We start from the raw sequence: 26639 nt of genomic DNA, 5'->3' as shown, positions 1-26639 counted from the left end.
AAAGAACCAACTATTTTGCTCATGTTGTGGAATTCTCACTAGACTCAAGATCTGATCAGCTTTTATTTATTTATTTATTTATTTATTAAAGATTTTATTTATTTATTTGACAGACACGAGTAGGCAGAGAGGCAGGCAGAGAGAGAGGAGGAAGCAGGCTCCCTGCCGAGCAGAGAGCCCAATGCGGGGCTTGATTCCAGGACCCTGGGATCATGACCTGAGCTGAAGGCAGAGGCTTTAACCCACTGAGTCACCCAGGTGCCTCTGATCAGCTTTTAGAAGAAAGAATATGTTGCCTGACAGAAACAGTGTGGTGTTGATAATAGTGAACTTTGGAGTAAGACAAAAACTGAATCTGAATGCTGAAAACATTGGGTAATTTACCTCATCTCTTTGAGCCTGAATTTCTAAATCCCTAGAATGGGATTCTGAATGCCAATTTTATGGAGCCAGATGAAAGAGGTGACCCTAGGATCACAGTGCCCGGAATTTAGCCTGGGCTCAAGAAATCTAAATTCTTCCCCTGTGAGAAGTCCTATCCAGGGACATATCAGTTTTGAGGGGAAAACCTGTAAGCTGTCCCATTGGGTTTTGTTGGAAAAACAGTTTTCTAAATTACAGTTTTGTGCAAAAAGACAAGCAAATGAATAGTTTGCCAAAGGTGTCAAGACACCTCACTTTCTCAATTTCCTTATACTATGGAAATTTAATTCCATTCTGTGGTGATTACAATTCAGTCTCTGGGGATAATTGCACCTAATTGTCATCTTGTTATGAATAACTTTGTGGAGAGAAATGCAGCTACACAATGAGGTTGATTACCTGAGGTTTACAGCATTCAGAGAAATGACGAAAATAGGTCAGAGTCCTTGGCTGAATATTGATTACTGAAGGAAATCCAGGATTTCTTTGAGATTCAAGAAGTGTACTTTTCTTCCAGCTCAAGTGAGGCCTAGAAAAGTTAATGACAGCTGTCACCACCTAAGAGTAGAAAATCTCATTTTTACTCCTTAGTAATGTCTAAATACAAATTATCGAGTATCTATTGTGCGCCAGAAGCTTTCCAAGCTTTCTGGCCAATTGTTACACCCATTCTCTGAGTGAGATGTGGATTCCCATTTTCCAGCTGAGAAAGCTGAGGATGGGAGGTTTTACAGAGATTTGAAGTGACTCACCCAAGTCTAGTCAAATGGCAAATGGCATAACCAGAATTCAAATTTACATCCACCTTTAAAGCCTAATCTGCACACTCTATGAAGTTGCCTCTAGGCAAAGCTCTGGATAGCAAGATGTTCAATCTCCAGATTTTTTTTTTTTTTTTTAAAGAATATGGCTACTAAAATTTCTGTGGAGGATGCCTAGGTGGCTCAGTAGGTTAAGCATCTGCCTTCACCTCAGGTCATGATCCCAGGATCTTGGGAGCAAGTCCCACATCAGGCTCCCTTCCCAGCAGGGAAGCCTGCTTCTCCTTCTGCCTGCTGCTTCCTGCTGCTTGTGCACGCGTGTTCTCTCTCTGACAAATAAATAAATAAAACCTTCAAAAAAATTTCTTAGAAGAAATTAATCAAGGTTCTCCAGAGAAACAGAACCAATAGGATATGTATATGTGTAGAAAGAGATTATAGGGAGTGGTATTCTTGCTGGTTTTTTTTTTTTTTTTAAGATTTATTTATTTGACAAAGAGAGAGAACACAAGCAGAGAGAGAAGCAGGCAGAGGTAGAGGGAGAAGCAGGCTCCCTGCTCCATAGGAAGCCCAATGCGGGACTCGATCCTGGGACCCTGAGATCATGACCTGAGCTGAAGGCAGATGCTTAGCAGACTGACCCACCCAGGTGCCCCCATTCTTACTGTTTTTTAATGAACTATTTCACTTCTCTCTGATGCCTTGTATGAGCCAGAGGCAAAGAACTTGGGTAACTTGGAGGACTCTTAGATAAATGCATTTAGCAGGATACTTACTAGGACCGGTAGAAAAAAAAGTAAAATATAGTAACAATAGCTATAATTTGATAAGAATGCACGAGTTCCCTGCCTCGGCTGGGGCATCAGGGAGCAGGCACATTAATTGCATTTAGCCGTTCCTCATATTCGAGTAAAATGGGAGCTTTGTGAAGGCAGGGACCGATTTGTTTGCCTCCTCTTGTTTTGTTTTTAGCCCCTGATAGAGAGCCAGACCCATGGAGCGGGGCTCAGTAAGTCTCTGCAAAATAAATGAAGGAATGTGACAGTTCACTTAGGATCATTCTGTGCTTTGTCAATATCCGTCTCAAACTGTGGAAGTCAGAACTGGGTGATTTTTTGCATGACCTCAGGAGAAAGAGGAGTCAGATTGGCATTCCATCATAATTTTGCCTTTTACTTAAGATGTGGCCCAAATTACTTCACTTTTAAGCCTCAGTTTCCTTGTCTGACTCTTCAAAACCGGTGGGCGCAACCATTCATAGTTCTATAATCTTCCCCAATCGCTCCCACTCCTCCTATAAACAGAGAGAGTGATGACTAGAGAGCAAAACGAAACAGGACCCAAAACCCCATAGGCAGCAGCATGTACGATAAACGGGCGACAAGGTATCCTCACAAACCCCAGAGACGACCAGCCACCACGAAACCCGCGGGGCATCCGTGTGTGCAAGGGATGGAGAAGAGGGAAGCACTGGAGCATCTGGTGGGTGTAAAAACAGGGAACCCCAAAATAGACAACAGATACTTGTCACAAAACACTGAGGGCTGATCTGAAAACAGCTACTGAACCCAGGAGGGTTGTGTCCAGTCTACCGGCAGACGCTGGAAAGGTGCACAAGGCTCACTCTCCCTGCTGGAGCTCTCGACCCTCGCATGTCCTCACTCTGCACCCGTATCACTCCTCTTAATTGTTCAGCTGTAAGAGTAGGTATTACTTTGCCTGGTGGGTAAGTTTCTTATTCTGCATTAACAAATTACCTCAGACCAGCTTAAAACAACACAAATGCGTTACCTTATAGTTTTGTCATTTCAAAGTGCTACGTAGGTCTTCTAGGTTAAAGTCGAGGTGTCAGCGGGGCTGTGTTCCTTTCTGGAGGCTCCAGAGAATCCACTTCCTTGCCTTTCCCAGCTTCTAGAGGCCGCCTGCGCTCTTGCTTTGTGATCTTCTTCCTCCATCTCCAAAGCCAGTAACAGCGGGTTCAGGTTTCCTCATATCATGTCTGCCTGACTTCGTCTTTGTAGTCAAATCTCCCTCCGCCTCCCTTGTACGCTTGTAAGTACGCTTGTAATTACATCGGCCCCACCTGGATAATCCATGCTCTCTCCCCATCTAGAGAACCCTAACTTAATCACACCTGCAAACCCTTCGCGAAGGGTAAGGCGCTCTATTCACAGGGTCCTCAGATCAGGACATGGAGGTTCTTGGTGGGGAGGGGGTGTTACTCTGCTACCACACCGGAGAAGCATTTTCTGACCCAGATGGGGTTAGGTGCCCTTCTCATGAGTGCCGACGACTGCGGCCCTAGTTGTCTGTTGACTTAATCTGTCACATGGGTAAGATGGGATGTTCCTTAAAGGCAAACCCGTGTCTTCTCTGCCACTACCTTCTTTTGACTGTAGTGCCCTGCTGTCTAACCTGAATAGAATTCCAGCCACATATGTTATCTTAAATTTTCCAGTGGCCACATTAAAAAAAAAAGTAAAAAGTAAAAAGCTAGTGTAACACATTCAATTCTATTTTATTTAACTCAATATATTTAAAATATTAGCATTTCAATCTGCAACACATGTAAGATTTACTATATTTTACACGGATGTATTTGTACTAAGACTTCAAAATCCAGGATGTATTCTTACACACATAGGAGCAGCCACAGTTCAAATGCTCCATGGCCACATGGGGCTGGTGGCTGTCCCCATGAGACCAACCTTAGCACAACCCCTGGCATTGGAACCTCCCCCCTCCCCCCAACCCAGTTGCCTAACAACTGGTCAGGGCATTGGTGAGGAGCCAGTGTGAGGGCCTAGTCTTAGGTGTAACTGCAGCTTCAGGGTTCTTACATGTTTGTGGCTTGTCACATCAGATTTTGCATGAAAACCAGAAAGAAAATCAAATGCCTTGTGAACCATCTATTTGCATTTCTGCTTTGTCAATGCACACACTTGGATTAGGCACAGTCAGTTCCCTGTGATGAGGGAGCATCCACGGCAATAAACATTTACCTGGAGCCCTCTCCCTGGGCTCCCATGAGTAGGAGGTAATTAGCTGGTGAGGAGAAAAACATATTTTCACAACATTTCCCAAGGTTTGCCTTTGCTTTCATGTATAGCTCCTTCAAAGTATTATCCTCAAATTGCAATTTGAAAGCTGACCGTGCTAACTCTGGCTTCCCGAACCTCTTTGAAGTCACAGAACAGTCTGAACACAAAGCATTTGCACAGGCCTGCAACAGAAAAATAAACACATATCCCTCCTGAAGGGAGACCCTGGCTTCTGAGCTGCAGAGAGGAGGTCTGCCAAACAGGGGAGGCTGACTGGCATCTAGGACTCTGGTCTCCATCAGGATTGCTTCAGGACACTCCTTGGTCCCCTGAGTTGCTCTTTCAAAAAGCCACTGGAGTCCCCTTCATGCATGCACAGGTTTCTGCACCATCAGCCCACATGCAAAGTTCTCTGGCGTGTGCTTACCCGTAGAGCACTGTCATGTAGCAGGATATTAAATATACTATAATCACAAACACATTTTTGCTCCTCATGCCAACAAGTGGGTTCTAAACAGAGACAATCCCGTAACCACAGCATTCTGTGCTCTTCTTTTCCTCTTTGCACACCCAGCAACTGGGCAAAGAACCAGTCACATAATAGGCTGCTAAATGGTGATGAATGAATGAAAGAATGAATGAAGGAACGAATGGCATGAACTCTCCTATCACTCTCAGACTTGTAGAGGAACTGGGAGGAGAAGTCTACTAGGGATCACGCCCTCCTCGGAACACATGTGAGGCAAACTCTGAGCAAAGAAGATGGCCTCTCTACTACAGGCCATTATTAAAAAGAGAGGAGAAAGGAACAAGCACCTCAAGAGGGCAGGATGCAGGCTTTTGCAGAGTCTAAAATGGAGACGAGTCTCAGGGTAGACTGGACACTGCCTAGAGGCTGAAGATCACTTTGTGTTCTCCGGAGCACGACTGGCAGGTTCCGGCTAGAACTCTGCGAAGGTCCAAGGAAGTGGAGCAAGCCCCAAGACAAATCTGAGTTGGTTGAGGCTGTGTCTGCACGCGTACTGTGTCATAGATTGCTGCTGATTAAAGTCAATGGCTTACAGCTTATTTTATTTCTGTTGAGTTCGCCTGCACGGTTCAGTGTATCCAAACGTCCTTTGACCCAATGCACTTACAAAACCGCAAAGCCACCCCCCACCCATAGGAAAGTAAAGATAGGGATGGGAATAATGCCTGGCAGAAGATTCTCACAGGTCTGAACACAAGTCCTCTTGCAAAAGATATAGGCTACAGTGGTTATGGTACCCTTGGAGTGTGGATGCTTGTACTTCCGATCATGGGCAGGGAGGGTGGGCCCAGGGCATCGCCCTGAGAGGGGAGCCAGCAAAAGCAACTGTGGAGCCCAACCCATATTTCCCCACCCCACCCTCCTTCTGGAACCCCAGCTTCTCACGAGCCCACCATAGAAGGGAAGAAATGTGCTTATGCTTGTGTGTGCATGCACGGGCTTTATTTTTTACTGGTTTATCTTCTCTTAAGACCCAGACAGAGGGGAGTGTCTGATTACTCCTTATTCATGATGTGTTAGGGTCACTGTCTAAACTTGGAACAGAAGCATGTTCTTTAAATTCTCCCTTTCTTTTCTTCCTGTCTAGCAAGAGTGGGGAATCATTCTGGAGAAAGATGGTATACACAGTCTCAAACACACACAGTTAAATCCTAACTCTCCAGGGTTGATAATTAAAAAAAAAAAAATAACTCGGGCACATAGGCATTGTGACACACAAAAAATAAGACAGTCGGCCAGTTTGATAAGGCCAGATGGTGGGCATTGAAGAATAAAATTAGGTTTCGGAATTGGGTGAGGCTGGGATGTTGCAGATTTTGCAATGTATTCATGAGTAGAGTTACTTATTTTAGGGACATGCAGGCCCATGTAATGGGGGTCAAGTTCAGAGTCGAAGGTTTCTATGCAACTGTGGCAAAACAAACAGGCCAGGAATGAGTTTCAATTAAACCAAATGACAAGGATAACCAGAAAGCAGATTTGGGGCAGGAAGAGGTCAGAAGACTGCCATGAAATCAATGAAGGTAAGTGGGGACAGATGAGCCAAAAAGGAGGGCGGAAGCCCCGAGCCTGTTTTCCACCTTCCTGTTCTGAGGATGCGTATCCTGCTGAGTGTTAGCAGGTAAGTGTTGCAGCTGTGTGTGACAAGCTCAGGAGGAAAGCTTACTAGTAAACAAGTTTAGTTACTGGAAGCTGACATTTGTCCAATTTTTTTCATTGTAATCATAAAATTGGCTAGTGTTCTATCTACTTGAAAACTCCACAAAGTTCGGTAGGTCATGAAACGTTCGTACTGGTGATTCTGAGGTTGACATTTAAACATTTTCTCTAAAATGAGAGGCTTCAATAATATTGAGAGAGCCAAATAAATTTTATTCCCAGGTCTATATCCTGGGCTTATTTTGCTAAGTGCTTGGCTGTGGTATTCCATTGTTACCACTGCCAGATCCCCATTTTATTTCCAGTATATGGTTCAGGTATTAAGAACATCTCTCTCTTATCATCTCCTAAATTAGTAACAGTGGCCAGTGCTATAATGAGACAAATTAGTCTGCGAATGAAGCAAGGAAATGCTGGCTATTTCTTGATCACTTACAGCAAGCCTACTCCCATGAGACAGGCACCAGCAGCTTCCAAGCAAATGGTTTTGTACTGTGTTCTTTTAGTGGTTACACCTAATTTTTTTTTTTTAAGATTTTATTTATTTGACAGAGATCACAAGTAGCCAGAGAGGCAGGCAGAGAGAGAGGGGGAAGCGGGCTCCCTGCTGTGAGCAGAGAGCCCAATGCGGGGGGGTGGGGGGGGGAGGCTGGATCCCAGGACCCTGGGCTCATGACCTGAGCTGAAGGCAGAGGCTTTAACCCACTGAGACACCCAGGCGCTCCCCTAATTTTTTTTTAATAAAATGAACCTCAGGTGCACCAAATTGGATTACTCATAATTCTACATTGTGGAAAGGTATCATATATCCATATATATCTCCGTTTTTATTTATTTTCTTTCCTCTACTAATCATCCCTGGTTCCAGTTTCATCTCTCCCCATCAAAGGCATCCACTCTTGTACCTTCACTTACAATAAGTGTTATCATGTTAAACATCTTACTCTGCTTTGTACTTTCTTACATTCAGCATTATTACCCCCATCACTTGCATAGAACACATTTTGGTTTCCATTTCCTATTGGTGGACACCTAGGTGATTTCAAACCTTCTATTAATTACCTTCTATTATTCTATTCATTATTTTTGTTATGTCTTTTTCTGCATATGTGGGTTCATCCCCCACCGGAAGATAGTCCCAGTCATACTATGTAGACATAATGAATGCTTTCAACCTGGTCCCCCAAATGAGCACACCACTCTGTCCCAACACTTAGAAAAGATCCAATAACGGAGCCGTTCATTGAACTGATAGGTTATTCTTCCCCTACATCCCAGCTTTCCTGGGGAATAACTGAAATATCACATTGTATAAGTTTATATGCAACATGATAATTTGATACATTTATACAGTATAAAATGATGACCACAGTAAGGTTAATTAACACCTCCATCCCCTCACATAATTACTGTTTCTTTTTGTGTGTGCCAACATTTAAGATCTACTTTCTTAGCAACTTTTAAGTATACAATATAGTAGCATCAACCACAGTCACCATGCTGTTCATTAGTGTTATGGCTGATTTAATGTTAAAACCTGTTTAACTATTAGGGCCTGCTTAGAGCGCCTCCATATTACCTGGGTAGCCATATTGTTGTTTACATCTATGGACTTCATTCCAGGAATAAACGCCCCAGCAGTTCTAAATGCCCCAGCACGTCCCAGCGTTCCAAACATCCCAGCAGTTCCTGGTATCGGTTCTGGGAGTAAATGCCCTAACAATAGAAGCCACGTACTTTGAGGTCTGCAGTTATGCTCTATAAAACTAGCTTGTGAGATCGGGACGGGGTCCCTCTCTTCGGAGGCGGCCCTGGCCGGTCAGTCTGACTTCTAATGTTTGGCATAGAATAAAGCTTTGCATGACTTTCACGTTGTCTCAGTCTCATTCCTTTGATAATGGACCCCAACAATTAGATGCCCGGGACTTAGCACTTATAATTGAAAGTTTGTACCCTTTGACCAACATTTGCCACTCCCCCCAAGTCCCTGCCCCTGGGAATCACCATTCTGCTCTGTTTCTATGAGTTTGGCTTTTTTAGATTCTACGTATAACTGATAAAGCATTTGTCTTTCTCTGCTTTACACTTAGCATAATGCCCTCAAGGTTCATCCAATGTTGTCACACAGGTCAAAATTTCCTTCTTTCTCATGGCTCAGTAATATTCCTGTGTACATGTCTCTGTGTGTGTGTGTGTAATCTCATTTTTTAACTCCATTCATCCGTAGATGGTCAGTTAGGTTGTTTTCTTGGCTACTGTGAGTAATGCTGCAATGAACATGGGAGTGCAGGAATCTCTCTGAGATACTGATTTTATACCTTTAGATACAAACCCAGGAGTGGGATGGCTGGATCATGTGGTAGTTCTGTATTCTGTATTTAATTTTTTGAGAAAAAATGATGCTCTTCCCCATAATGGCTATACCAATTTACATACCCACCAACACTGTAGCAGGGGTCTTTTTCTCCCCATCCTTGCCAGTATTTACCCTTTGTCTTTTGAAAAGAACCATTCCCACAGATGTGAGGTGATACCTTCAGAAAAATAATACATAGAAAGCAAAAATGGTTAACTGCTAAGAATCGTGGGATCTGGGTGAGAGGTATATGTGAGTTTTTTGAACTTGCAACTTTTCTGTGAATAATTTTGAAATTACTGAAAAATAAAAAGATACGCAAAAAAGAATCCATGATTAGGTAAGAAGTCATTAAAATGTGTTGATCAATTTAAGTATGCATTAATAACAAATAATAACCATTTTTGAAGTTAAAAACAGTGTGAGACAGAAGTGTTGCATATTGCATGGCTTGTGTAGCAACAATGATTTTGGATTCACTGAACAACGCATCTTTAAAATATATAAGGCAATATTTAAGGGAATGGCAAGATGAAATTAATGCAACTTCTCAGAAAATTTGAGAAACTGAAAGACCATGATGACTAAAGGCTAGACACCTTTCAAATAACACAATTAGCAAGTTTTATTTAATAGATATAAACACAAAAAATCCTGTACCCAACATATAGAAAATTCACATTCTTCTAAACAAACATGAAACAGCTTTTAAAAAACTGATCACATTTTAGGCAACAATGGAAGTCTCGACAAATCCCCCCAAATATTTTATGAGCTATATATTTAAATCACAATGTAATAAATCAGAGATTGATTTTTAAAAACAGCCAAAGTAAGAAATTTCTCCCTCCTTCAAATACAATTGGAAACTATGGTACCTGATTTGAAATACTTAATGGGTTAAAGAAAGCTAAGTGGAAGTTATAAAATATTTAGCATAGACTGGAATGCCAAAGCAGGAAAATGAGAATGCAGCTAAGCAAGTATTTTGCAGGGAAACATTATAGACTTAAAGGCACATATTCAGAAATAAGAAAGATAAAAAATTAATGGACTAGCATCAAACTCAAGATGCCTGTGAATAACCACAAAATATCCTCAAAAAGAGCAAGAGGTGCAGAAAAGCATGAGATGAATGAAACTAATGGAAATCTGGGGAAGATTAGGGCTAAATCCAATTGTCAATGCGGGGTTCAAGCCACATTTAGCTAATTGAAGAGTAAAGATGGATGTTCAGCAAACATTTATTTTATTCAATATTAATACCTACAGAGTTATTTCCTGTGCTTGACTAGATATTGAACGTGGTGATTACAAGTGTCAGGATAAGGCATTAAGCTTATTCCTCAGGAGATCTTCAGGTAGGATTTTAAACTTGGGTGCCATAATCAGGTCAGGGCCTTGGAAAACCTTGCTTCCCAGCCCTCTGCCAGCATGCAATTCCTGGCAAAATTTTATCAATCATTTATTTCCCATGGGTATCTCAACTCTGGACTCTGATAAAATAGGACATTCTTACACTCTCCAAAGAATTCTTAAAAAAAAAAAAAGAATTCTTACAGAAAATTCACCATTCTTTTCCCTCCAAATGTATGTCCATTCCTCCATGGCTAACCATAACATGATCCCAAGGTATAAAGCCAAAGAAGACATACAAATGGCCAATGGACACTTGAAAAAATGCTCCACATCCCTTGACATCAGGGAAATGCCATCAAAACCACAATGAGATACCACCTCACACCAGTCAGAATGACTAAAATTAACAAGACAGGGAACAATAAGTGTTGACGAGGATGTGGAGAAAGGGGAACACTCCTACACTGTTGGTGGGAATGCAAACTGGTGAAGCCACTCTGGAAAACAGCATGGAGGTTCCTCAAGACGTTAAAAATAGAGCTACCCTACGACCCAGCAACTGCACTATTTTGGTATTTACTCCAAAGATACAGATGTAGTGAAAAGAAGGGACACCTGCACCCCACTGTTCATAGCAGTACTGTCCACAGTAGCCAAACCATGGAAGGAGCTGAGATGCCCTTCAACAAACAAATGGATAAAGATGTGGTTCATATATACAATAGAATATTACTCAGCCATCAGAAAGGATGAATACCTACCATTTACATTGACATGGATGGAACTGGAAGGTATAATGCTGAGTGAAATAATCAGAGAAAGACAATTATCATATGGTTTCACTCATATGTGGAATATAATGAATAGCACAGAGGGTCATGGGGACAGGAAGGGAAAACTGAATGGGAAGAAATCAGAGAGGGAGAAAAACCATGAGAGACTCTTGCCTCCAGGAAACAAACTGAGGGTTGCTGGAGGGGAGGTGGGGGGGGATGGGATAACTGTATGATGGGCATTAAGGAGGACACATGATGTGATGAGCACTGGGTGTTATATGCAATTAATGAATCATTGAACATTACATCAAAAATTAATGATGTATTATATGTCTGCTAATTGAATTTAAATTAAAAAAAGAAAAAAAAAGCTAAATTGATGTCCCTGTATGATTGGTCACGAGAGTCCAAGAATACCCCTTAACCCATCCCTTAGAATTCTTGATTTACAAAGCTCTCTTGTGACAAATTTGCATTCTAAAGAGTAAATATTTGAATTCTGTATTATGATTCAAAGTGAGTATCATCTGCTTTGTCAGCTGAGAGCATTATCTTAATATAAAAACATTTGGCTTCCAAGAGTAAAACTTTATTTCAGGATTGGATTTCTTGATAATTTCAGTGACTGAGAGAATACATTAAATCAAGTATTATGTTTGGGTTGGTTATTACATTTTATAGATAGCCTTTTGTGTTTCTAGTTTATAAGGAATAAATAAGTCAGCCAAATCAATATATATAGCCAGGCTATGTTTCCACTATTTTTCAGAAATGTATTGTCTAACACTGTTGCCTAATATACTCTGAGACTATTGTTTCCCTCTGTGTTTTCCGATATAATCTAGAAAAATAAAAACCAGAAGCAAACACAATTCTGTCACTCTATTTTTGTTGGAAGCAAGACAGTTGCTATTATTTGGTTTGGGGAAAACAAAGGCAGTGCTTCAGATGTGAAAAATTGCTTGGACTTAAAAATAATATTTGATGGTGTGAGCAGTAAGACCAAAGTGGCGTCCTTTGGTAGGCAGAAGAAACCAATTCATTTGCAGTTAATCTCTCTTTATATAATCAAGGAAATACCATCCCTGTGTAGAGATAATTGTGAGGACATGGAAGACCAAGGACAAAGCACCACATTTTGACGGGAAGTCGCTAGGAATCAGCTCTTTGAGAGAATCAGTAGGGTATAGTGATTGGATTCAGTTATTGAATCAGGCACACCTGACCTTGAATCATCTCTGATTCTTACCAGCTGTCTGACCTTTCTTTTTAAATCTCCAAAAGGAGAATGATGGGAGTATCTGAGTGATTAGCCCATTGAGAGAATTAAAAGAAACCAAACTTAATAAGGCTCGTAGCTCTGTGCCTGACCCACAGTGAACCCTTCCCCATCTCCAAGGAAACTACTAGCATAGCAGTTTAAGAAAGAACAGGGAGGCATCCAGAGGTTGAGAACTACTGGTAAATTTGAAAAAGGAGAAAAGAAAGGCAATGATACTGCTGGTGTGGGGAGGCGAACATAGCAAGTCGAGGCCTCTGGCTTTAGGAAGAAATACTGTTACTGAAGGGAACAACTGAAAGGGAATCTGGGCCACCCAGGTACAACAAAGCTTTGAGGATGACTAAAACTCCCAGAGGCCACTATCATGCAGGATAATGCTTGCATCTGATTTATCCCCCAGCTCCTCACTCTTGCCCTGACATAGGAAGCTTCCACACAGATCTCCAACTTCACCCCCACACTATGACTACAGCTCCCTACAGACAAGTCAGACTTTCTGTCAGCTGGACCTTCCTGAAAAGATCCTGCACCTTTTCACCTGTGTGGCTTTGTTCCTACTCTCCTCCCTAGATTGTTTCTTCCTTTCTTCCCATCTTTGAATTCCTAGCCATCCTCCCTCTTCCATTTAAAAGCCACCTTTCTCCTTCTTGGATCGCAATAGTAAGGTCCAATATCCATCCACCTCTTTTGAATTCCTGGAGCACTTGATGGGCCCACATTATTCACTTTGGATTAGAGCTGTTACCATAGGCTCATTACTCCTAAACCTGGAAGCAACTCAAGCAAAGAGATGATCTTACTTATCTGTTTCCCACTGCACGGTGGGTGGTACATGATAGGCGTGAAATACATGAGTGTTCACGGGATACTAAGAGCACAGCTGTATTTCTGAATGGACAGCTCTTGTGATCAAGCATTTTTATGATCACCTAATGGTAAAAACCACACCCAGTTTTCTGTTAAGCATCTACTATGCCCCAGGCAAGGTGCCACATTCTGTGAATGAGATTGACTCAATTTCCACTCCCTTGTGCCTTACATTCTAATGAGGAAAACAGAATTTAGACAATTAGAGCTGCAATGAGTGTTAGGAAAAAGGTAGGAAGAGAAGGGTTCTAATTAAATAGCTCACTTCTCACAAAGGAGAAAGCTGTTATCAGTACTGAAAAAGTTAAGTGGGTTAGTTTCCAAGTTGTGAAAGTCCTGTCCCTGTGACTGATTTAGGTGTGAAGCTACAACATACTGTGGGCCACAGGAACTGCTCTGCGCTCTAGGAGAAGGAGGTGGTCTATAAATTCAGATTCATTAATAAAGGAGGTAGGTTGGGAAGTCGGGATCATTAGTTGGCTGAAGCAATGCACTAATGCAGCATAAAACATAAAACATACTGAGGTCTGCTATTTATTGTCCCCTCAGCTGGCATAAAGTTATTGTTGAGTTATTGGCTGTAGCAAAGCTGGTAAAGTCACATAGTAGCATTATATATTATATACAAATGCAGGCATATACAGCCGGAATATATAGACAGATGCTTCCATTTTATCTCATTCTGTTAATTTAACTTGGTGTTAGGATGTAGACTTAAAGCACAGTAAATCACTGGGATCACTTCAGGACGCTTAGCTCAGAGCAAAGCTGTCTCTTTGGTTTAAAATCACTCTGATTACTCCCAATCCTTCCTAGAGAAAGCACTTAACTAGATGTTCCATATTCTCTTGAGACTCATCTTTCCAAAAGTCAATGACAGAAAAAATTGACTTTGAATAAAATAACAATAGCTCAGGATTCTAATATTTAATTTCAACATTTCCCTAAACAAGGACAGAATTTGGCCTGTGAACAATAATGGCCCTTTGAGTCTTCTTTCTTTCCCTTTTGCCTGAATTTATATTAACCTGCAAAAACTTGGAACTTCTTTGGGCAAGGTGAAGGACTGTGTTTTTTGTTTTGTTTTGTTTTTTGGGTTTTGCTTTGGTTGGTTTTCAGAAAAGTTAAAGACAAAGTGATTACACAATAAAGTGCCATCCCAGCTCACTGATTTTTCTTCCCTGAGCGTTACTACCATACCTGTAGAAAACTATTCAAACTCCCTCATATTGCCAATTATCAATAGAATGATGGAAGCACTTTATATAGGCACCTTGAGTACAGTATAAAGTAGTAGCTCAACACCAACCAAGGCTCTGAAATGAGGAAGATTTGTGTTTTAACTCTACTATTCATGAACTGTGTGAACTTGAGTAAGTTATGGAAACTCCCAAAGCCTCAGTTTCCTTATCTGTAAAATGTAATTTATAATATTACCTTCTTAGTAGGAATCTGAATGCGCTAATATATGAACATATAGATCTATGGGAAGTTCTCAACAAATGATAGTAATTATGATTAATATTATCTTTATTAACCTCTACCTCTACACCAAACAGGCACAAAACAAATACTTCTCTCAATGACCAGTAGAGAGAACCTTCTCTCAGTTCCTCTGAGTTCTAGAAGCAGTGAAATTACTAAAGAAGAATAGGTATGTGTGTCAGGATTCTTTTAGTTGTAAGCAAAGACTAGCTTAATCTACTCAAGGCCAAATTGGGATTTATAGGAAGGGGTATGTGTCAAGCGAAGGACATTTGTTTGTTGCCTGTTATTAGGAGCAGAGGTCCAAATACTTCCACTCATTGCATCTCGGTATCGGAGTCGCCAAGGAAAGCAACAGTTGAGCCCAAGAGGGAACATCACTTCATTCCCCAGAGAAGAGGCAGAACAAGATCAGCTCCAATAGCTGGTGCCAGTCTCCCATGGCCAACAGGTTCCTCCTAGCCCCCAACACAGGGCAGCCGGCTTGCACTCACTCCTTTTGTGCTACCGTAGAAGGATTCCATCTCCTCCCCACAGGGGACAGATGCAATATTTGGGTTGATCAGGTACCATTTGTGTTAACTTCAGCAAGACAAAGGAGTACACATTGAGTCTGAAACAGGGAAAGTTCTTACTACACAAAGTGGTAAATCCAGCCCCAGCTATGGGAACTCTTTATCTCTTGGTAAGGAAGTGTTCCAGGTCCAAGGCTGAACGGGGGTTGAAAAATGACAGGCATGAGCCTGCCTTTCTCAACACTAAGAGAAGTTTGTAGAACAGAAGAAAGAAATAGAAGACCTTGATATCAATGAATAAAAACTTAGGCCTTGAAAACCACCCAGTTTCTCCTCTCTGCCTGTCTCTTATCTCTGCTTGTTGGTCTACTTTCCTTCTATTATCAAACAACTTTTCCTTTATGGCATAGGTCACAGCTACTGGCAGCTTCCAGGGCTTTACACTAATTGCTTAGAAATCAGTGAGGAAAGAGAGCATCCCTCTCTTTCAGCTTCTACTTGAAAATTTCCAGGGAATGACACTGGAATTGATCAGGTGACCTCTCCTTGGACTACTCACAAAATCAGGGATTGGGGTCCTATGATTGGCAATAATCTGGGCCATGTGTCCATTTCTATTACCTAAAGCAGGGGTGCTATGTGCATGTTGGGAGGTGAGGTTTCATAGGGTTTGAAAGTAGAATCCCTCTAGCACAAATGTGACCACTTGTAGAAGAGATCTTAGAGTTAAATTGTCCATACTCTTCATTTTATTGTCAAGAAACTGGAAGCCACAGACAGAGTTTGTTCAAGGTTAGCAGGGCATGGTCCTTCTGTAGGTTCTTTGCTGGCCGGAAGCATGTCTTCATCAGGTTGTTGGTGGAATGCAATCAGTCTAAAGGACTCAAAATACTTTATTAAGTGCCCATCAGAACTTCAGTAGGAAACTTTCCTGGTTGAATTAAATACATTTGAATAGGGAGAGAGAGCACAAGAGGGCGGGGAGAGGGGTGGTCAAAGAGGTTATAATTTGCCTTCTTTGGAACTATAATTTCCTTCAACCCTGCAAAGGGACACTATTGGATTTGCTTCTGAGAACAAGCTGTGTGAACACAAGCTTGGGAGGTTTAATGGCCACGAGACAGTCTCAGACATGACTAAGTGGAAACTGAGAACAACTTCTCAAACTGCATAGGAGAGGATCCAGTTACAATTTTGCCTTGGAGCTTCCCTTTCTATCCTTATCCCTGTGGGATTCTTCCCAGCCTGTGAGTGGTCTGGTCTTATTTCTCAACTGGTTGTTGTTTTCCACACTGGGGTACACTGAGATACTCCAGGGGGAGTACTGGGAGTATGTCGGTTCCCACACTGGGGTACACTGAGGTACTCCCTGGGGAGTACTGAGAGTATGGGGAAAAAAGGGTAAACAAAGAGCATTTTCTAAGGCTGGCAATTAAAAATATGGCTTGTAATCAAGGCAAACATCTGAATATTACAGAATGGAATTTCAATAGCATTTCAAAATTTACAATGAATCAGAAGATTATAAAGTCATTTTGCTTTTATTGCCAGTGTTCTGGCCCTGTGTCCTTATTCTCTTAGGGCTGGACTTTCATCCTTATCAAGAGTTAGGGGTACCTTGGATGGAAAATTCGAGAAGCACTGGGGAACTAGTAGCATCCAGAACTTAACTCTGAGGTCTGAGGATAAAATCATCATACTTTGAATTCAGTTCTTCCCTGGTCCTACATACTTCAGAAAGCCTGCTTTCTTTTGCTAAGGTGATTTTGGAAATGGAGGAATATTATTAGGGACAGTTCTCTTATATTTTTGCCTAGCTATTCCATGCTAGACAATTTATCAAACTGATTCCCCTCTGTCCTTTCCTTTCATTTTGCTTATTGCTGCTCTAACAATGTTTCTTAGTTTCCTTTAAATATAGAATTTGGACATACACCATTTAAGAGCTGGAGGAGGTCTGAGAGATTTCCTCATAAATGAAGAACCTGAAGCTTAGCGAGGTGAATCCACCAGCTGAAGACCACACAGCTCAGCAGTGGCCGAGGCAGAATCGGAACCCAGGTCTTTGCTCTCATTCTAGTGCTCTGCCCTGGACCTCTGACCTCCATAAACACTACTCCAAAAAGGAGTTTTTTGAAAACATTCTCAATTTTTAAAATGAAAATTGGTCTGCAGTTTCTGTCTTTAGTAGGGTTTCACTTATAACTTTAAAAATATGTACCAGTAGTTATGTCTATTTTTTTTAAGATTTTATTTATTTATTTGACAGACAGAAATCACAAGTAGACAGAAAGGCAGGCAGAGAGAGGGGGAAGCAGGCTCCCCACTGAGCAGAGAGCCCGACGCAGGGCTCGATCCCAGGACCCTGAAACCATGACCCGAGCTGAAGGCAGAGGCTTAACCCACTGAGCCACCCAGGCGCCCCATGTCTTTCTATTCTTATTTTGTATATTACCATTTAAAATGTTAAGTTAGTTATTGCTGCACATTTTGTTGAATTTTTCCCTCCAAAGCTTATTATTGATTGATTGGCTATTAGTTTTGTTTTCTAGATCATTAAGTTCTTCCTTTCTATTTATTAATTACTTCCTTCTGATGGCTTTTATTATAGTTTGCTGTTATATATCTTGCTTTTTGAATTATACATTTAGCCATTTTATTTTAAACTTTTATTTAATGCTAGAAATTTTCCTCAGCATTTTTGAAAACTATACCCCACGAATTCTGATATGTTTTGTTTTCACTATTGTTTTCTAGGAATTCTAGGAAGTTCTGTTTTGTATCTCTCCTTTGTCAGGAGAATTGTTTAACACACATTGCTTATGTATGTGTGTGTGTGTATGTATGTATGTATGTATGTATGCCAGGTGGAAAAACCTGTCCGTTTTTGGGTTTTCTAGTTTCACTGTATTGTGTTCAGAGCAATGTATTATCATTATTGCTATTTCTGCATTTTCCACATCGCAATGTGTGCCTGTGTCTAGCACTATGGTTAGTTACCCCAAATTCCATCCACTGAGTCTATAATTGTATTGTTCTCCATGGTTCCCACTCCACTGCATTCAATGAGAAGTAGATTTCTATGTTATACTCTTATATTATCTTGTGCATTTCATTTTTGACATTTACCACAAATTCTAACTATATAGTAATTTATGTGTTGCATTAGTGTCTGTAGCAAATTACCTTCACTTTGGTGTCTTAAAATAAGAGGAACTTTTTCTCTCCCTGTTCTGGAGACCAGAGTCTGGAAATCAAAATGTTAACAGTGCTGCCCTCTTTCTGCAGGCTTTGTGGGAGAATTTGCTCTTGGTCCCTTCTAGTTTCTTGGGGCTATCAACATTCCTTGGTGTTCCTTGGCTTGTGGCCACCACTCCAATCTTTGCCTCCATCTTTACATCACCTTCTCCTCTGTGCATCTGTCTTCTTTTTCTCTGCCTTGCTCTAATAAAGGCACATACTGAATTTAGGGATGACTCGGCTAATTCAGGATAAGTTCCTTCTCTCAAGAACTTTAACTTAATCATATCTTTTGCCGTATAAGGTAATATTCATAGGTTCCAGGGATTAGGACCTAGGCATATCATTGGGGCCACCATTTAGCCTACTGGGTGTACCATCCCTCCTATAAAATATCTGGCTTTTTTAGTGTTTAAGATCCATGAGGTGAAGCTCATGTCTTTTTTCTGTCTTGATATATCCTTAGTTTCCGGTACAATACTCAATTCATGGTTGTGAAATAAATAAATCCATGAAATGTGCATAATTGCTTCTTTATGTTCAGAGTTAGTTTTCAGCCTTAGCCTTAAGTAATCTACTTTACTTATAACTGAATGGAGAATATCTATGGATTCTATAGGATCAGACCAACATTTGTATGAAGATATGGCATCATGCCTGGGACAGCTCATTTTGCATTGTTTCAAAGGCTATCTAGAATTTTGGAGGATTTTTTAATTTTACTACACTTGAGGGCTCTATGAATTAACTTTTTGTACAACCTATAGCTGCTATTTCAGTGTCTTACTTCATCCATTTTTCTTACGTGTTCAGCTTTGTGGAATTATATTAAGATGAGCGTTGCTTCAGGGCTGATGGATCAACTATCTTAGTGGCCAGATCATTCTACCACTTTTGTTCAGCATTTCTTTAAAAATTAATGTATACCTGCCTACTTCCAATGCAATTTTAAAATAACTTCCACACTTCGTCTGAATAAGCAAGACAATAAAAATATTTTTTAAAACATCAGAAATAAAACACAATAAGGAGAGGTATATATGCATTAAGTACTCAGGATGAGATAATTATTATAATCAAGTTCTAAGTTAAGCAATGCTATTGTTGGTGATGGAATAAGAAAATAACATTACTTCATTAACCGATTAAAAAAAAATATGAGTTCATTAGAGGATGTAAAGTTTTTCCTGACTCTAGGCTCTAAAAGGAAGAATTTAGTGTATATATTTTATTTTCAAAGTGTCATTCGTCATTAATCAAATTCAACAAGTCCCCTCATTTATTTCCTGTGTTCTTTCTGAAGCTACTGTTAGGTTTAAATTTCTTTGTGGCTATGTGGTATTGTATTGGAGTCATGAGGAGGGTGAATGATAGGCAGTTGTGAGGTACTTTAGGATTTTCCCCCAAATTAATTTTATTTCTAAATAACATATATTTAAATAATCAGAGTGAGGTTTAAACATTTTTTTATTTCTATAGTCCAGTTTGAGAAGTACCTTAAAATGTTTGGGAATTGATATGCTCACTCCACTATTAGTGGAAATCACTAGCCTATTGCACAGTCTACATGCTATAGTATGATATATCGATATAGTACGATATGGTACGATATATTGAGATGGTACGATATATCGATATCGAATGAAGAAGTCACTGAAGGGACGCCTGGGTGGCTCAGTTGGTTAAGCAGCTGCCTTCAGCTCAGGTCATGATCCCAGTGTCCTGGGATTGAGTCCCACATCGGGCTCCTAGCTTGGCAGGAAGCCTGCTTCTCCCTCTGCCTCTGCCTGCCGCTCTGTCTGCCTGTGTTTGTCTGCACTGTCTCTCTCTCTCTGACAAATAAATAAAATCTTAAAAAAAAAAAAAGAAGTCACTGAAGAAATAAGAGCATTTAAAGCTAGAATGCAGGTCTACTTTCTTCCCATATTTTACATGGTTTCAGAGGATTGGACATTAGACATAATCCCTCAGTGCTTCCCTCTGCTCACAAGCTTATCTGTACCACACGTAGCCTCCCCTTTCTCCTTTATGTGTTAATAGAAATCATTCTCCCCTTTCCCAAGGCCAATTCTTTCACCTTGGTATGAATCATATCCCTTTGATCTCATAAAGAACTTGGTTCTACCCACCACCCATTCTTTTTCTTGTAATTTCAATTTCTCTATTAACTCTTTTCTTTATGTATGTGCTCCAGTGTATTTCATTTTGATAAATAAAAATGTAAAAAATCTTGGGGCACCTGGGTGGCCTAGTCGGTTAAGCGTCCGGATCTTGATCTAGTGCAGGTCTTGGTCTCAGGTCATGAGTTCAAGTCCTGTGTTGGGCTCCACTTAAAAAAAATGTAAAAATATCTCAAAGATCTATAGCTCCCACACAGTTAAACTTTGTAAAGGCAATCTTACATTCTTTGCTTTATTTATTCACTCACGCATTCATTTGGTTGTTCAACAAACATGTATTGACTCCTAACTAGTAGGATACAGCAATAACCAAGACACCCAAAAGAATGATACCCTGAAAGAGATGATAATGTAACAGGATAGAAGATAAAGTAAACAAGCAATTGTAATACAAAGTAACAAGTAACAAGTGTTTTGATAGGTATAAAATAAAATGTTACAGACTCTTTGCTATCCCTTCATCAAGAAGTAGAGTCTAATTTCTTTCTTTTGCATATAGACTAGCCTTAGGAACTTGTCTGACCAATGGAACATAATGGAAGTGTTGTTCAGGGATTTCACCCTAGGTGTTAAGAAACTGAAGGAGGTCAGAACAAGTTTCCCAAAATATGCCACTTTGGTGTGAGGATTATTTTGAGCTAAAGGTAATCAACACCCAGCAGACTCAGGAAAAGCTCTTTACCTACTGCTTAACTGCCTAAAAAAATATATAAATTTCCTAATTATAAAGGAAACTTACATTGAAAAAGGGGTCTGTAGCAGAAAGAGACCTATTATCAGTGGTAACTTTTTACTTAAGAAACTTATTTGCGTAATTGGGCAATAGAGATGTTTTCCAAGCATTTCTTCCTCTTGCCTTCCTATAAATGGCCTATTTTCCCCTTTGGCTGCCCCAGACCCCTATCCCTTTTCTTAGCTCAAGATGGCATATAAGCCTCAACTGCCTGGCTGCCTTTTGAGTCTCATATCTTCGTGAGAGCTTTCAGAAGTGTGTGCATAATTAAATTTGTTTTTCTCATGTTAATCTGTCTCATGCTATTTTAATTGTTAGACCAGTCATGGAACGTAGAAGAGTAGAAGGAAAATTTTTCCTCCCCTACAAAACCTTGTGGCTTCTGGCTGGATTTCTTAGAAGATAGACGATCCCTCACAGATCACAGCCACCATGCTATAGGAAACCCACATTGACTGGTGGAACTACAAGTAGGTAATCTGGTTGTCAGCATAGTAAAGCTTTTAGCTGATAGTAAGCAGCAACTTCCAGTCTGGTAAGTGTATCACTTTGATCTTCCACCCAGTCAAGTCTTCAGATGATCCAGCTCCAGCTGCTCTATGATTGCCACAGCATGTTCAATCCCAAGAAAATGTTGCTCAGCAAAATCCAGTCAACTCCCATAGTAAGTTGTTTCCAATCACTAAATTTTGTGATAATCTGTTACACAATGATATGTAACTAGACAGCTATCCCTGTAGAATAGTACCTCTCCAGGTTTGGGTCAGGAGAACTTGAGAAGACTTTCCAGGGCATGTGACCTGATGCCATCCTGGGCCCTTGAAACTTCAAATGAAAAGAAAAAAAAATGTGACCCATGTTAGACATAAGGTTATCAACTAACACTACTGTCAAAAGCTCAAGAGTCTATAATGAATGATGAAGGCAATAATAACATGTGCCTGAGCACCAAATGCAGTGTTTCTCCAACTGGTGTCCTTGGGATATAAATAAATAAATAAATAGGTATGTCTGCAAAATATTGTTCTGCATTCAAGTAAGTTTGGGAAGCACTATGTTAATAAAAGTAAAATATGATTTCAATCCTCCTAAATTTATTAAGACTGGTTTTTATGGCCTATAAAATGTGATCTATCTTGAAAAATATTTCACGTGTACTTGAGAAGAATGTATATTTTATTGCTTTTGGGGGGAATAGTCTGTGACATATGTTAAATCCATCTGGTCTAATGTATCATTCAAGGCCAATATTTCCTTGTTGATTTTCTGTCTGGATGATCCATCCATTGAAGTAAGTGGGGTATTAAAGTTGCCTACTATTATTGTATTGTTGTCTATTTCCCCTTTTAGGTCTGTTAATATTTGCTTTACATAGTTAGGTACTTCTATGTTGGCTCCATAGATATGTACAAATACACACACACACACATATGGCTTCATGGGTTGACCCCTATTATCATGTTTAATTAGAAGCTTGTTCTTTCAAGCCATAGTCATGATGGATTAGCTAATAGACCTCCTTCACAGAAAGACTGAGCTGCTGGGTCTGCAGCCTTTTGTTGTGCCCTGGGGGTAGAAGCTGTTTGAAAACTCTCTGTTTGTTACAGTCCTGGGAGGCTCATGAAAGTAAGCCTCACTGGCCACCAGAGCCAGGTGATTTAGAGGTGTCCCCTGGTAGCAGTTGCAAAAACTGGGGTGCCAGATAGGGATGTGAGCTCCTTTCTTGGTGACACCAATTACTACCGTCCTATGGAAACAGGAATGCAAGCTCTCTTGGCCTCCAGAGCCAGGCAATTAAAAGGTGTCCTTTAAGTGGCAGCCACACAAATTAGGGCAACAGACTCATGTAAAAGCTCCCTTCTAATAGTGCTGATGCTCTGGAGCATGGCAAAAGGAGAGCCTGCCAGCCTTTGTCCCTGAAGAGTGTTCCACCAGGCTTCGAGATACATAGGTTAAATTAGATGCTTGCCCTCAGGGTGATGTTTTAATATAAGCAGGTGAGCCTCCTTTGCTTTAAAGGCACAGATTATCTGCCTCTGAGCCAGGATGGTGAGTCTGAGCCCAGAAACCCTCTAAGAACAGTGACTCAGATCACTAGTCTTGGGGGTCTTGGAACACAAACCCCACTGGTTTTTAAGAGGCTCTGCGGGATCGTGTCTCAAGTGTATGTCTTAAAAGTTGGGATGCCCAATGTGGTATTCAAACCCTTTGTTCCTTGGGGAGAAACCCTGGGTTTTGAGTTCAGATATCAGGAGCCCTTTGTGATGCCCTCTTACCCCCATAAAATCTTATAATCTTCCAATAACCAATCAGTCTGGTCTTCTGGCATAGATATAACTCAAGGTGTCTTCAGTAAGGTGGGTCCCTTTGGTCGTATGGCATACAATATGGTAACAACATGTGGGTTCGTATACATCTTATCAAACATGCCTAGCTTCCCCCACGGGGCATGAACTACTAAAGTAAAGAGAAAACAAGTAACGGTTCAAGTGAAATTGAACAACCTTACAGATATTCTGGAATGCTCTGACATTACAAGCCAAGGTCTCCTTGTCCTTTAAAGCCATTCACCACCTTCCCCTGCTGAGGCAGAGAGATACTCTCTCTTCATCCACTTTCCCATCTGCAAGATGAAAGTGGGGAATGGATGACACCCCTCAGGCATTTCCAGGTTTTTAATGCTATAGAAGTTTCCTTCTCTTGTTTCAGTTTGGTTTTCTTTTGTGTTTGGGCTTCCAGATTCAGACAGAGCCTCTTTGATGTCACTGTCTTCTATAATCACTATCAGCAGAATGGCTTCATCATGCTTGCTTTACATCACGGGGCAGGGGGTGAGGTTGCAGTCAATGCGGAGCGAAGAGGACGCTGAATCCCAAATGCAGTTGTTCTTACACGCCATTTCTGCACCTCTTCCCAGATTCCACAGTGTATCTGGGCACAGAGCTTCTCTGTAAGACAAGAAATAACCTACTTGTTTCTTCTGTTCTCTTCAGACATTAGCTTGTAGGTTAATTGACTTCAGACATGCATGTACCCTGGCGGGACATCCGTGTCCCCTTAGGTAAATATTGGACTGTACGATCTCTAAGACACCTTTGGGCTTCAACAACGTATGATTCTAAGCCAACACCTTCATTTCTGGACTCTTTTATTCTAGCTCTGTGGGATATGGTAATACTTCTGGGTCTTCAGAGCCAGAGGAAGAAAAGTTTCACTCTTTGGGTAATGCTTTTGGGCACTTTGGGCCAAAGGCATGAGTCAGGCTTGTCACAGACTGGTTGTAGGGTCAGAAACATCTGCTTTACTCCAATGGATGTGAACTGAGATCAGGAAGGCATTTATTTTCTGTAAACCCATTTCTTCAAAACCATCAATTACATCCTTCTGTTGGAAAACAACGTTTTTGGTTTTGTTTTGTTTTCATTTTTTATTTTTAAAGATTTATTTATTTATTTTAGTGGGAGAGAGAGAACGAGAGAGAGAGTGTGCCCGCACATGAGTAGGTGGAGGGACAGAAAGAGAAGTCGAGAGAGAGGGAATCCTTGAGCAGACTCTCTGCTGGGCACGGAGCCCAACACGGGGCTCTATTCCAGAATCCTGAGATTGTGTCCTAAACTGAAACCAAGAGCCAGCCGCTTAAATGGCTGAGCCATCCAGGTGCCCCTGTTTTTGTCTTTATTTTTAAAATCACATGCCTATATCTGAATGGTGTAGGGAGAAATACAAACTAAAAATACGAAGCTTAATTTCCCCTGTGGAAAAGCGAAGAGATTCCTCCTCCCCAGAACCTGTTACTAGAGCATATACTTAAAAAAAAAAAAAATGTAATTATTTCTTTCTATCTCATTGAAATGTGTATCAATCTTTTTAGAAACTAAATAAAACTTTTGTCAACCTTGTGATCTAGGAATATCTTTCTCAAGGACCTACTGACATATCTTTTTTAAATATAAACATGGAGGGAAATAGACCCCCTATTTCCCAGTTTCTATGGGAAGATAGGAGCCTAATTTCAACGGGCGCCTTGCTCCAAGCTGTAAGATAAGAGTACAGAAAAACAGAAGACATTTGTGTTTGGATAGAGCCAATCAGCTAACCTAGACAGTCGTTCCAGCTGACAGGTGCATCTAGGATGACCTGTGAGTAACCAATGTTGCTGGCAGGACTTCTTACCTGAGGGCTAGTTATCATTTGTCTTATGGGCATGTATGTAAAGGGCGGTGTCTGCTTGGCACTATCAGAAGATGAGATCTCTTTCTGTCTTTGCAATCTCTTGGTGACCCCCTGTGATGTGCATCATGTTTGGGTTGAATGCTTATTCAGTAAGAAAATTATTTTCCTTCTCTTCTACCTTTTGTGGAGAAGTTTATGGATTGGGAGAAATTTTTTTTTTAATGTTTCCTTGACAACAGATATTCTAGATCAATGGTTTTCAAACTGTGTTCTTTAGAGGGCCCTCCATAAGTGCTGGGGGATGAGGCAGACAGACAGAAGACTGCCAGGGGAGTGGCCTCTCGGCTCTGCACTTGTTTCCACCACACAGTATTCTTCTTGATATGTTGAGATATATATATATATATATAGATATATATATATATCTATCTATCTATATATATATAGTATTGGTGTTCTAGGTAACTTTTGCCTAAGATCAAAATTTCTTTGGTAAAAAAGAAAATGATTACAATTCAGTGATCTAGTCTGTACATATGTTTTCATGATCTCTTTCCTTTCTATAGATTATAAACTCTTTGAGGGCAGGGACTTTGTCTCTGTGTCCCCTGCTAACTTCCTCAAAACTTAGAAGAGTCCCCGGAAGATAGAGGTGCACAGTTATGTTGAATTAATGAATGACCATCAATAATGAACAATGTGTGCCAGAAAAAGAGCAGAGTATGGACACACAAGTTTATAGCAGAATTGTCTTGGACAAACATTTACTCTTGTCTGTGGCTTCCCATGGCCCAAAGACTGTGTGTGCACAGGGATATAAAATATAGTAACAGCAATGCAGAGGTGCATAAGGCAGAAATATTGCAAAGTGGCTAAAAGCACAGGCTTCAGAATGAGATGGCTGGGATTATAAACCTTTTCTCTAATTACCTGTCTGTGTCACTCTGAACAAAATTCTTAATCTCATTGTGGCTCAAGTCCTTTCACTGTAAAATAATCCTTAACTCTGATTCTATCCTTATGCCTGAGCATGAGGGGGGCCCCCACTCAAGGACCCTACAGGTCACAAACACAGAACATATGCATTTTTTAAATAGAGTATGCGGACTCCTCTCTTACTGAGACATCCTGTGCATGACCTGGTCACAGCATGACCCATGATCTTGTGGATCTGCTACAGGATTAAGACAGCTCAAACTCCGGGAAAACTCTGTTTCGTACCTTATGCTTTGGAAACGAAAGAGTTCAAATAACCTATTC

Source organism: Lontra canadensis, unplaced genomic scaffold (assembly GCF_010015895.1).
Source record: "Lontra canadensis isolate GAN:19392208 unplaced genomic scaffold, GSC_riverotter_1.0 scaffold3, whole genome shotgun sequence".
Classification (NCBI taxonomy): Eukaryota; Metazoa; Chordata; class Mammalia; order Carnivora; family Mustelidae; genus Lontra; species Lontra canadensis.
The sequence above is the reverse complement of the archived record's forward strand: the minus strand, read 5'-3'. Positions refer to the sequence as shown.